At 43.9% G+C, this 13316-nt stretch overlaps 1 protein-coding gene across 5 annotated transcripts in view; it reads left to right on the plus strand.

Annotated features, from left to right (window-relative positions):
• The first annotated feature begins 7083 nt into the window (after nt 1-7083).
• Pik3r6 (phosphoinositide-3-kinase regulatory subunit 6) overlaps nt 7084-13316 on the plus strand; it is a 58257-nt gene continuing 52024 nt past the window's right edge. For all 5 annotated transcript variants that reach the window (XM_074046875.1, XM_074046874.1, XM_074046876.1 and 2 more), the window contains exon 1: nt 7084-7273. The gene's annotated coding sequence lies outside the window, so the exon portion shown is untranslated. The remainder of the gene's footprint in view (nt 7274-13316) is intronic.

Here is a 13316-nt window from a genome sequence, read left to right on the forward strand (position 1 = left end):
GCGGCTGGCAGGAGCAGCAGCACCACCCAGTAATCAGGGGCAGGAAAGCTTGTGATAGCGGAGGTGGGAGGAGAACTGCACAGGAGAGGGGGGAAGACCCACCTCCCACATGAACTGTAAATAAACACGCAGGCCCGAGAACACGGGTGCAATGTCACCTTTCCCAGTGTGCTTGGAAAGGGAAAAGCTTGTAGCAGAGGCTCCCGCACAGGAGAACTCTGAGCAAACAAAGCCTGCAGGGCCAGGTGAGTGCTAAGCTCACCCCAGAGATCTGCATAAATAACACCTCCAGCAATAGCAGGCTGACAGCAGCAGGCAGACAAGCCACAGTTACAGATACCATTCTCAAAACTGTCTCCAGACTCTTTTTTTTTTTTCTTTGTCTCCCTACCTTGGATGAGAGAACAACCGAATTATACCTGCAAGCTGAAAAACTTACTGAAACTGTATTACATTTGAACTTGAGACACTTGGTGGGGTTTTTTTGTGCATGTGTGTAGTTTTGTTCTGCTTTTTGTGTCCCCTTTGATGAGACAACTACAGAACAACATCTGAGGCACCAGCTCCAGGATTGGAGACTGAGAATTCACTGCATTTGAACGTGGAGGTTTTTTTGGTTTTTTGGTTTTTCGGTTTTTTTAAATTTTCTATTTTTTCATTTTATTTTAATACATTTTTATAAATAGATTTTTCTTTTTATTCTTACCTTTTTTTTATTTTTGATTTTCAATCCTCTCTCTGTCTCTCTAATGTCTGTTCAGCTTACTGTCGATTAGTACACTAAAGCTCCCTGTTTATACTTTTGAAATCTTCTTGTCTGATACCTTGTTCTGTTTTCTCCCTCCAGTCTGTGTATTTGTTTTTCGCATTTCTTTAACTTCTTGCTTTCCATCTCAGCTCACCCTTCCATTCTAAATATTACCATTGTTATTATTACAAGTTAGAAAATACTTAATTGCACACAGTACAGGGACAGTAACAACACCAAAGACAATGACAGGAAGACAGAAAAAACAGGGAAACCAGTTTCCCCACAGCAAAAAATTAGTACAGGAACCAGAGGGGAATGAAGAAAGCAGGTACTCAGATCCAGACTCCAACAAAATGAAGATAAACTATGCCAAAGGACCCAATGAAGCCCACAAGAATAATTTAAAAGAAGACATACTACAGGTAAAAAATGAGAATTTTATAGAGATGATACTGGATAGGGTCAACCAAAATGTACAGGAGACACTCAAGAAATTCCAAGACAACAAAAATAGAGAATTTGAAAAAACAAAAGAAGAAATAAAGGAAACCATAGAAGGACTGCATAAACACCAAAGTGAAAGAGAGAACATGATGAATAAACAGATAAATGAACTCAGGGCAAAAATAGACAACATTAAAGAGGAAAACAGCCAGGATATGGAAAACTTCAGAAAAAATGAAACAGAACTGCAAAACAAAACGGAAGGCCAATCCAGCAGAACAGAACAAACAGAAGACAGAATCTCAGAACTTGAAGATGAAATGGTAATTAAAGGAAAAACCAAAGAACTATTAATTAAACAACTCAAGACCTGTGAAAAGAAAATGCAAGAACTCACTGACTCCATCAAAAGACCAAACTTGAGAATCATGGGCATCAAAGAAGGAGAAGAGGTGCAAGCAAAGGGAATGCATAATATATTTAACAAAATCTAAAGAAAGATATACCCATACAGATGCAAGAGGCCTCCAGGACACCAAACAGACCAGATCAAAATAGAACTACCCCATGACATATCATCATTAAAACAAGTTCAGAAACTAAGGAAAGAATATTGAAGGCTGTAAGAGAGAAAAAACAAGTAACATACAAAGGTTAACCCATCAAAATCACAGCAGACCTATCAACAGAAACATTAAAAGCAAGAAGAGCATGGAGTGAGATCTTCCGGGCACTGAATGAAAATAACTTCAACCCCAGGATACTCTACCCAGCAAAACTATCATTCAAAATAGATGGAGCAATAAAAGTCTTCCATGATAAGCAGAAACTAAAACAATATGTAACCACAAAGCCACCACTACAAAGGATTCTTCAAGGGATTCTTCACACAGAAAGTGAAATCCAAATTAACCATGAAAAGACAGGCACCACCAAACCACAGGAAAAGAAAAAGCAAGACAGTATAGAGTAACCTCAACTTAGGTACACACAATCAAACCTTCAAACAACTAAGACAAGTAAACGACAGGAATCACCACATACCTATCAGTACTAACGCTTGATGTTAATGGACTTAATTCACCCATCAAAAGGCACTGCTTGATGAAATGGATTTAAAAAGACAATCCAACAATTTGTTGCTTACAGGAGACCCATTTCACTGACAGAAATAAGCATAGGCTTAGGATGAAAGGCTGGAAGAAGATTTACCAAGCCAATGGCCCCCAAAAACAGGCAGGAGTAGCAATACTTATCTCTGACAAAGTAGACTTCAAACCTACATTGATCAAACGAGATAAAGAAGGACATTCCATACTAATAAAAGGGGAAATAGACCAAAAGGAAATAATAATTATCAACCTGTATGCACCCAATGTCAACGCACCCAATTTCATCAAACATACCCTGAAAGACCTAAAAGCATATATTAACTCCAACACAGTGGTTGCGGGAGACTTTAGCACCTCATTATCATCAATAGATAGGTCATCCAAACAAAAAATCATTAAAGAAATCCAAGATCTAAAATATGCAATAGATCAAATGGACCTAGTTGATGTCTACAGAACATTTCATCCAACTTCTATACAATATACATTCTTCTTAGCAGCCCATGGAACCTTCTCCAAAATAGATCATATCCTAGGGCACAAAGCAAGTCTCAGCAAATATAAGAAAATAGAAATTATACCGTGCATACTATCTGATCACAATGCAGTAAAAGTAGAACTCAACAACAAAAGTAAAGACAAAAAATATGCAAACAACTGGAAACTAAATAACTCATTACTTAATGAAGAATGGATCATCGATGAAATAAAAGAGGAAATTAAAAAGTTCCTGGAAGTCAATGAAAATGAAAACACAACCTACCGGAACCTATGGGACACAGCTAAGGCAGTCCTGAGAGGAAAGTTTATAGCCATGAGTACATATATTAAAAAGATTGAAAGATCCCAAATCAATGACCTAATGATACATCTCAAACTCCTAGAAAAACAAGAACAAACAAATCCCAAAACAAATAGGAGAGAAATAATAAAAATAAGAGCTGAAATCAATGAAATAGAAACCAAAAAAACTATACAAAGAATTAATGAAACAAAAAGTTGGTTCTTTGAAAAAATAAACAAGATCGAAAGACCCCTGGCAAACCTGACTAAAATGAGGAGAGAAAAAAAACCCAAATTAGTAGAATCAGGAATGCAAAAGGGGAGACAACAACAAACACCATGGAAGTCCAGGAAATCATCAGAGACTACTTTGAGAACCTATATTCAAATAAATTTGAAAATCTTAAAGAAATGGACAGATTTCTAGATACATATGACCATCCAAAACTGAACCGAGGAAATTAATCACCTGAATAGATCTATAGCACAAAATGAAATTGAAGCAGCAATCAAGAGTCTCCCCAAAAAGAAAAGTCCAGGACCTGATGGATTCTCTGCTGAATTCTATCAGACCTTTGAAGAAGAACTGATACCACCCTCCTTAAACTGTTCCAAGAAATAGAAAGGGAAAGAAAACTGTCAAACACATTTTATGAAGCCAGTATTACACTTATCCCAAAACCAGACAAAGACACCTCCAAAAAGGAGAACTATAGGCCAATCTCCTTAATGAACATTGATGCAAAAATCCTCAATAAAATAATGGCAAACCGAATTCAACAACACATCAAAAAGATCATTCACCACAACCAAGTAGGCTTCATCCCAGGGATGCAAGGGTGGTTCAACATACAAAAATCAATAAACGTAATAAACCACATTAACAGAAGCAAAGACAAAAACCACTTGATCATCTCAATAGATGCAGAAAAAGCCTTTGATAAGATCCAACACCATTTCATGATAAAAGCTCTAAGAAAACTAGGAATAGAAGGAAAGTACCTCAACATTATAAAAGCTGTATATGACAAACCTACAGCCAGCATTATACTCAACGGAGAAAAACTGAAACCATTCCCTCTAAAATCAGGAATGAGACAAGGATGCCCACTATCTCCACTCCTATTCAACATAGTACTGGAATTCCTAGCCAGAGCAATTAGGCAAGAAGAAGGAATAAAAGGAATACAAATAGGTAAAGAAACTGTCAAAATATCCCTATTTGTAGATGACATGATCCTATACCTTAAAGACCCAAAAAACTCTACTCAGAAGCTTCTAGACATCATCAATAGCTATAGCAAGGTAGCAGGATATAAAATCAACATAGAAAAATCATTAGCATTTCTATACACTAACAATGAGCAAACTGAAAAAGAATGTATGAAAACAATTCCATTTACAATAGCCTCAAACAAAATCAAATACCTAGGTGTAAACCTAACAAAAGATGTGAACGACCTCTACAAGGAAAACTATACACTTCTGAAGAAAGAGATTGAGAAAGACTATAGAAAGTGGAGAGACCTCCCATGCTCATGGATTGGTACAATCAACATAGTAAAAATGTCTATACTCCCAAAAGTAATCTACATGTTTAATGCAATTCCCATCAAAATTCCAATGACATTCATTAAAGAGATCGAAAAATCTACCCTTAAATTTATATGGAAACACAGGAAGCCACGAATAGCCAAGGCAATACTGAGTCAAAAGAACAATGCAGGAGGTATCACAATACCTGACTTCAAACTATATTACAAAGCAGTAGCAATAAAAACAGCATGGTACTGGCACAAAAACAGACATGAAGACCAGTGGAACAGAATAGAGGACCCAGATATGAAGCCACACAACTATAACCAACTTGTCTTTGACAAAGGAGCTAAAAATATACGATGGAGAAATAGCAGCCTCTTCAACAAAAACTGCTGGGAAAACTGGTTAGCAGTCTGCAAAAAACTGAAACTAGATCCATGTATATCACCCTATACCAAGATTAACTCAAAATGGATCAAGGATCTTAATATCAGACCCCAAACTCTAAAGTTGATACAGGAAAGAGTAGGAAATACTCTGGAGTTAGTAGGTATAGGCAAGAACTTTCTCAACGAAACCCCAGCAGCACAGCAACTAAGAGATAGCATAGATAAATGGGACCTCATAAAGCTAAAAAGCTTCTGTTCATCAAAAGAAATGGTCTCTAAACTGAAGAGAACACCCACAGAGTAGGAGAAAATATTTGCCAACTGTACATCAGACAAAGGACTGATAACCAGAATATATAGGGAACTTAAAAAACTAAATTCTCCCAAAACTAATGAACCAATAAAGAAATGGGAAAGTAAACTAAACAGAACTTTCTCAAAAGAAGAAATTCAAATGGCCAAAAAACACATGAAAAAATGCTCACCATCTCTAGCAATAAAGGAAATGCAAATTAAAACCACACTAAGATTCCACCTCACCCCTGTTAGAATAGCCATCATTAGCAACACCACCACCAACAGGTGTTGGCGAGGATGAGGGGAAAAAGGAACCCTCTTACACTGTTGGTGGGAACGTAAACTAGTACAACCACTCTGGAAAAAATTTTGGAGGCTACTTAAAAAGCTAGACATTGATCTACCATTTGATCCAGCAATACCACTCTTGGGGATATACCCAAAAGAATGTGGCACAGGTTACTCCAGAGGCACCTGCACACCCATGTTTATTGCGGCACTATTCACAATAGCCAAGTTATGGAAACAGCCAAGATGCCCCACCACTGACGAATGGATTAAGAAAATGTGGTATCTGTACACAATGGAATTTTATGCAGCCATGAAGAAGAACGAAATGTTATCATTCGCTGGTAAATGGATGGAATTGGAGAACACCATTTTGAATGAGGTTAGCCTGGCCCAAAAGACCAAAAATCGTATGTTCTCCCTCATATGTGGACATTAGATCAAGGGCAAACACAACAATGGTATTGGACTTTGAGCACATGTTAAAAGCAAGAGCACACAAGGGAGGGGTTAGGATAGGTAAGACACCTAAAAAATTAGCTAGCATTTGTTGCCCTTAACGCAGAGAAACTAAAGCAGATACCTTAAATGTAACCGAGGCCAATAGGAAAAGGGGACCAGGAGCTAGAGAAAAGGTTAGATCAAAAAGAAGGCAACACACACGCACAGGAAATTAATGTGAGTCAACTCCCTGTATAGCTATCCTTATCTCAACCAGCAAAAACCCTTGTTCCTTCCTATTGTTGCTTATACTCTGTTTCAGCAAAATTAGAGATAAGGGCAAAATAGTTTCTGCTGGGTATTGAGGGGGTGGGGGAAGAGGGAGGCGGTGGAGTGGGTGGTAAGGGAGGGGGTGGGGGCAGGGGGGAGAAATGACCCAAGCCTTGTATGCACATATGAATAATAAAAAAAAAAGAAAGAAAGAAAAGAGCAGACCAAGAAGGACCTTGCAAATCATGCTAAGGAATTTGACCATTCTCATTAAAGGTTGTGGCAGGGGTGTAATGCATCAGAAAGAGACCTTTGACTGCAGGACAGAAGTAGCAAGGCTGTCCCAGTGTTCAAAGAGAAAGACCACGGTGGCCTGATGAGGCAGAGATAGCTGTGGGGGTGAGAAAAGTGGGTGATTTGTGAGATGCTGACAGACCTTGGTGCAGTTTAAGTGCAACAGGTGAGGGGAAATGTTCAGGTGATCTCCAGACTTCTATGCTGAGGTGAGGAATGGGGAACACGTTTATGGGGAAGTGATGAACTTGACTCATACATGTCTGGGGTGGGGCTTGGCTGGGTGGAGTCTCATGCATATTGTCCCCCAGTACTCAGATGGGTCTCCGTGGAGGTGACCTGTCTCTCCTGAAGGGTTGCTTGTACCAGATCAGAATGAAGAACTTCTAGCCATGTGGGTGACCACAGCAACCTCTTCCGAAAACATCCTGCAGAGGGGTGTGTCTGGGAGGAGCTTCAAGGGCCATGGGGAAGGGGAAGGAAGAGGAGGGCCAGAGCTAGCCTGTGAGACACAGGGCTTTTCTCCGCAGATCTGAAGAGGCAGTCAGGACTAAAAAATCCTGTTGGGTCTCCTCCAAGACGTCTGGTCCTCTGGGGGTGTTGGCTTCACAGGGAGCTCACTGGCCAGAGGACTTAGGGAGCGGGGCAGCTGTGGCCGAATCAAGGTAAGTGCTGGCTGGGGCAGAGGTCTCGAGAGAGGGGTCAGAAGGGATAGAACTGAGCCCAGCAGATGGCAAGCAGTGGGTGAGCATGCTGGAAGTGGGGGCCCTAAGGGGCAAGGCACCCTGGGTTCTTAGGAACCAGTTTTGGACTGCAGGGGTCAGTCTTTCTGAGAAGAGCTCCCAGATGTGGCAGCTACTAGGACCACTTTGCCTGGCTGTGACTATTCAACCCATTTTCAGATGATCAAAGGCCCCTGTGGGGGCCCTCTCTTCTCTTGGAATCCTGTGCCTGCCCGTGACAAAAGACCTAACGAGACATGTTCTGTGCTCTGCAGTACCCTCCTTAACCCATTTGATTCTCCCTAGCAATCAGAGTGAGTGCTTTCATGCTCATTTTAAAGGTCAGGAGACTGAGGCTCAACTTGCCAAAGATCACAGACTGGCTAAGTGAGCAGCAGAACTCAAAATGAATCGCCTGGGTCCCCACCTGTGCCCCTTCTGGAACACCCTGTGTCCCTTCCCTCTCCAGGGTATTTAGCGATGGCCATACCATCTGGTGGAAGCTCTCTGTACACATGGATGGAGCATCTTTGTGTGCAGCCGGTGTAGCTTGATCTGACAGAGGTCTGGTCTCTGTCTCCGAGGAGATGACCATCTGCCCCAGAAGTTGAGACACAGCCACAAGTGTCTGCCATAGAAAGGGAAAGGCACTGGGGGGCCCCAGTGAGGCAAGGCTGTGTGTAGCAGTGGGGGAGAGAGATGTCTGCTGAACAGTCAGGGAGGGCTCTGGGGACATCACCTGGGTGAGGCTGCAGAAGAGGGCAAGCCTGGAGTGCAAAGATGAGGCCAGGAGCATTCCAGTGGAGGGAGCAAAGTGTGCAAACCCACAGAGGCAAGAAAGTGGGTACCCGAGTCAAGGTTGGGAATAGACACCTAGAGGTTCTGTGCGAAGCGGATTCCAGGTTACGTGGCTCTGGTCTGCTCATTTATTTAGGTCTAGGCAGTTTTCAAATATCACCTGATTTAGTCTTCACAACAGTCCTATGAGGTAGGTGCTGCAATTAGGTCTCCTTTAAAGATAGGGAAACTGAAACACAGAGGTTTGAAGCCACCAGCCCAAGTGGCCCTAGTGACAGAGCAGACTAGAACCCAGGCAGTGTAGCCTGGATGCTGTGCCAGCCACCTCTCACTAGGACCTGCAGCTTGCCCCACGCTCTCTCCCAGGGAGCATCTTGCCACCTTGGCTTGGGTATGCCAGGCTGCAACCCCCACATCTGGTCCCTCACATCCAGGCCCTACGGTTCCGCCCAGGCTCCCTGACCCGGGGAACAATGCTCCCTTCTTCCTCCCATCAGGGACTCCTTCCTGGCCAGGTGTTTCCTTCCCAGCCAGGGAGACAGGCACAGATAAAGAAACAGACTGCCACCTCTACAGGGCCAGCCAAGGAAGCAGGGCCCTCTCCTCCCTGGGTCCTCAGAAAGTTTCAGAACTCTTGGGGACTTTTGGGGGGTCCAGGCTGAGTGGGACCCCTCAAGCTCAGAGCTCTGCCTCTCCCTCCCCTCTCACTAATCGCACTCCAAGCCAAAAATCTGGCTCTGTTATCCAGCAAGTCTGATCTGCCTATAAGACCCTGGAGGTGAGGCTCTGGTGGGAAGAGAAGGCAGGGGAGTCCCCAGTGGGGAAGTGACACGGGCTCTGCAGTCCCTGATCTTCGTGCCTGTGCACTGGGTGGGCAGGGTGGAGGAGGAGGGCTAGTCCCGAGAAGCCTCCTGTCTTCTCTCAGGGTTTGGTCCTGCAGGCAAGGCCACAGCTGAGACAGTGCATTCTTCTGTCTGAACAGCCCACCCTAGGAGCAAGGAATGGAGAGAGCAGGGGCTGGCAGACCTGGCTTCTCCAAAACTGAGGCACTGATCCAGAGCCAGGCTTCCTTGGCTCTTCCTCCAAGTCCTCTTTCTTTGTCCTTTGTAGCCAGGAAGTTGTCACCATGCAATCACATACCACTGCAGGTGCCCACGGGCTTTTCATCCCTTTTCAGTGGGTTCTTGGACCTGTTTTGCAGTAGCCAGCAGTGGATGTGCCTCCTCTGACATCTGATCATTTTTAATGCTCTGAGTTTAAGAACGATTTTAAGAAAGAAGGCTCTCTTACCTCCAATTCACTCGTTCACTCCTCTGTTCACTTGTCTCCGATCTCCTCCCTCTGACAAGAACAGTGAAGGATCTTTCTGCCCTATTTCTGACCAACCAGTTAGCCTGCCACACTGTGTGGATGCTGGCACAATATAAGACTCCACTGTCAGAGACAAAAGACTTTATTTTTCACTGCACAGCCACCAACCCGAGGGTCCTGCACATCATCCAAGTCCCCTGGGGGAGCATGGAGGCTGTTTCAAATGAATGCTGTGCATCACCTCAGAGGAACCCGAAGTGTAGACACTCTAGGCTTTTGTGAGGTGGCAGGGGCAGGGAGCTGCAAACAGAGCTGCCCAGCCTTCGCCGTAAGGGAGATGTCCTATTGCACAGGACTGCAGATAATGTGTGCTGCCATGAGGGGGACGCTCTCTGTCTCCCCAGGCTGTTCGCATGCATACCTGAAAAAGTCCCTAAGCTGTCCCCAGTCCTCACCTATGGAGAGATGTCTCCCAACAACCTCCTCTTGTCCCCTAGCTTATTGTGCTGGCCACACTGTCCCCTGGAGACACAGCCACCCTCCTAACTGAGGACCATGCCTCTGCTGTTCTCTGCAAATATGGCATGGCTGGCCCTTGTCTCTTTCAGGTCGCCCCTTAAGAAACCTCCCTAATTGCCATTTAAAAGCCTTTACACACACCGGGGGATGGGAGAGATGAGATGTTGGTGATGGGGAACAAAATTTCCATTAGAAGAAATAAGTTATTTGAGACACTTTGCACCACATGGTAACCTAATCAACAATAGTTCCTTATAGGACTAAAGGTGTGGCTTTGCAAGCTTGAAGCCCTGAGTTCAAACCCCAGTCCCACCAAAAAAGAAAAAAGATAATAGTGTCTTGTATGCAGATTGTCCCTGAGTTACGATGGTTCGACTTACAACTTTTTGACTTGACAGTGGCACAGAAGCGTATCCACACAACTTTTCTGGTTCTCACTTTCAGAACAGTATTCAATAAATTGCATGAAATATTCGATGCTTCACTGTAAAGTAGGCTTTGCCTATGGTTGGTAGGCTAACCTCGGTGTTCTGAGTGTGTTTAAAGTAGGCTGAGCTGTGATGGTCAGTGGTTTTGATGCAATGTATTTTCAGTTTATGATGGGTTTATTGGAACATAATCTTATCATAAATTGAAGAGCCTCTGTATTTCCAAATTGCTAACGGTCAATATCAGATGTTCTCAGCCAGAGAATGTTAAGTATGTGAGGGAACAGATAGTTATTCAGCCTGATATCATCGTTGCACATCCTACGTACATCATAACAATGCTTTGCGTAAATTACAAACCGCCAATTTACAATCATTTTAAAATAAAAAATATACATAAAATAAATCCCAAGTACAGCTCCCCAACTCTGGAACCTCCCACTCATCATCATCTAATACACGACTTAATTATTTAGTTTATCATCTGTCCTATCCACCACCACTACTCCCTCTCTATGGTGCGGCCTTACCGAGAGCAGGCCTTTTGGTCTATTCTAAGTCTTGCCATAAGGGGCTCAATAAATATTTGCTGAACAAATGGATGAATCCACCACTCTTTTAGTCTTTGGGTGAAGGTCTGAAGTCCTCCTTTTTGTCTGTAGAACAGTGTCTGGCACAATAGACGGTCAAGAGCTACTGACTGAGTGAGATAGTGAATGTGTGATGCAGGCCATGTGCCTCAGGAGGCCAGCTCAGGCCACCATCCCTGGTTCTTGGCGTTCATCCTGGGACTCTTCCCGGCTGTTGGCAAAGGCTGGTGTCTTGCTGTCCTGCGAGACTACATCCTGTGGTTACTGGAGGAATGGGGGAGGGTGGAACATGCGAGACAGCTCTGACAAGCATCTGATTGTTTGCTTATTACTTTGTGGTTCAAAGCAGCAGCCAGATACTGTAGCCTGAGTTGTCCAAGATGGAACTCAAAACAGCTTGGTCACGTAGGTGACAGAAGTGGCCACCATGTGAGTGTGGCAAGGCACAATGCCCATCTCACCATTGTGTCCATCTCCTCACTTCCTAAGAGACAGCTGTGTCTTTGCCAGCAGCCTGAGCATCACTGTAATCTGTTCCCTGTGCTATACCAACTGTGCCCAGCAAACTTGTTTCTGCCCCCTAGCCTGAGACTGTCTTCCTGTGAGCACCTGTCATTCATTCATTCAACAATATTTATGCTATGTGATATAAACAATGTCAGGGACACACAGACTCCCGCCTTGAGGAGCTGCATCTTAGAACACACAACCAGACAACAACAAACACACTGGAATGAATCAGGTGCTGTGGAGAGGCACAGAGATGCACCATCACTGTTTGCTGAGTGACTTAAGGGGACACCATGGGATAAGCCTAATGTCCGGCTCCTGTCAGGCATTCTCCGATTAGCTCTTCTCTTTGAGAATTAAGGATTAAAGAGTCATGTCGCTCATGGATGGCCCTCGGTCTGTTTTAGAAAGCACAAACAATGTGGACAAGCCGACAGTGCTGGCATAGGAGGCACTGTGCTGCCCTAAGCCTCCGTATTGTCGGGGTGGTGGATGGGGGGGCACAGAGGCCCTTTAACAGGGGCCACTACATTTCAGAGGGAGCTGATCACTGCCATGAGAAACCATGGGCTCAGTTCTTCCAGTAAAAGTTCAAATTGTCATTTTTACGTGAAATCTGACTTATCTATGTTGGCCACCAATTCAGATTTCCAAACATTGTGGGCTTCCTCGGGGGTGAGGAAGCAGATGGACCAGAGGGTGTGTAAGAAGGACACTTGCTTTTCACTGTGGAACCATTCACACCTTTTGGATTTTTACCATATGCACAGTTTTTAGTGTGAAAATTGAAGTTTCAGCATGTACTAGGCAGATCATAGTCTCCAGGGCCCCACCATGCGGGTCTGTGAGATGGACAGTCTGGTTAAGCATTGTAGCAGTCAGAACTCATAGGGTATGCATAAATTCATAAAAGGGAATTTACTGTGAGCCATTGGCTCACATGAATATGGAGGCTGGGAAGTCCTACAACCCACCATCAACAAGCAAACTGCTCAGAAAAGCTCTCAGTGTAGTCTAGTTTGAGTCCAAAGGCCTGAGAACCAGGGCAGCCACCACACAAGTTATCAGGTCTGAACCAGGCATCCTACTGTCTGAGGGCAGGAGAAGACGGATGTCCCAACTGAAGCACAGAGAGTAAACTTTCCCTGCCTCCCGCCCTTTTGATCTGTCCAGGCTCTCAAAGATTGAGATTAGTGAGGGGGGTCTTTTCTCAGTTTACTGATTTAAACATTCATCGTTCTGGAAACACTGCTGTAGTTTGAATGTTGAATGTCCCCAAAGGCTCATGTGGTAAAGCTGTGGTACCCAGAGGGTGCTATGGGAGGTGGTGGCACCTTTGGAAGGTGGTGGCCTAATGGGAGGTCTTTGGGACATTGTGGGTGTGCTTTTGAAGAGAACTGTGGGACCTCAGCCCCTTCCTCTTTTTCTTTTGCTCCCTGGCTTGTGAAGTGAGCAGTTTTGCCCTGCCATGTGCTCCTGCCTTGAAGTGCTGCCTTGCCACAGGCCCAAAGCAACAGGGCCAATTGGTCACGACTAAAACTTCCAAAACTACAAGATAAAGTAAACCTTTTACTTTATAAGTCAATTATCTCAGATATTTTGTTGCAGTAATGAAAAGCTGACTAACATACACCCTCACAGACTTCCCCAGAAAAAATGTTTTACCAGCTATCTGGGGATCCCTTAGCCTAATCAAGGTGACACAAAAAAATTAACCATCACAAGTATGTGCAGACATGATATAAGAGACTCTTGGTGTCCTAATGGTGGGCCAGGAGTGTGTGAGGCCTGTTCCAAGAGTCTTGGACAGGTAGAACCATGCTGTGGTCA

The sequence above is a fragment of the Castor canadensis genome, chromosome 11, assembly GCF_047511655.1.
Source record: "Castor canadensis chromosome 11, mCasCan1.hap1v2, whole genome shotgun sequence".
Classification (NCBI taxonomy): domain Eukaryota; kingdom Metazoa; phylum Chordata; class Mammalia; order Rodentia; family Castoridae; genus Castor; species Castor canadensis.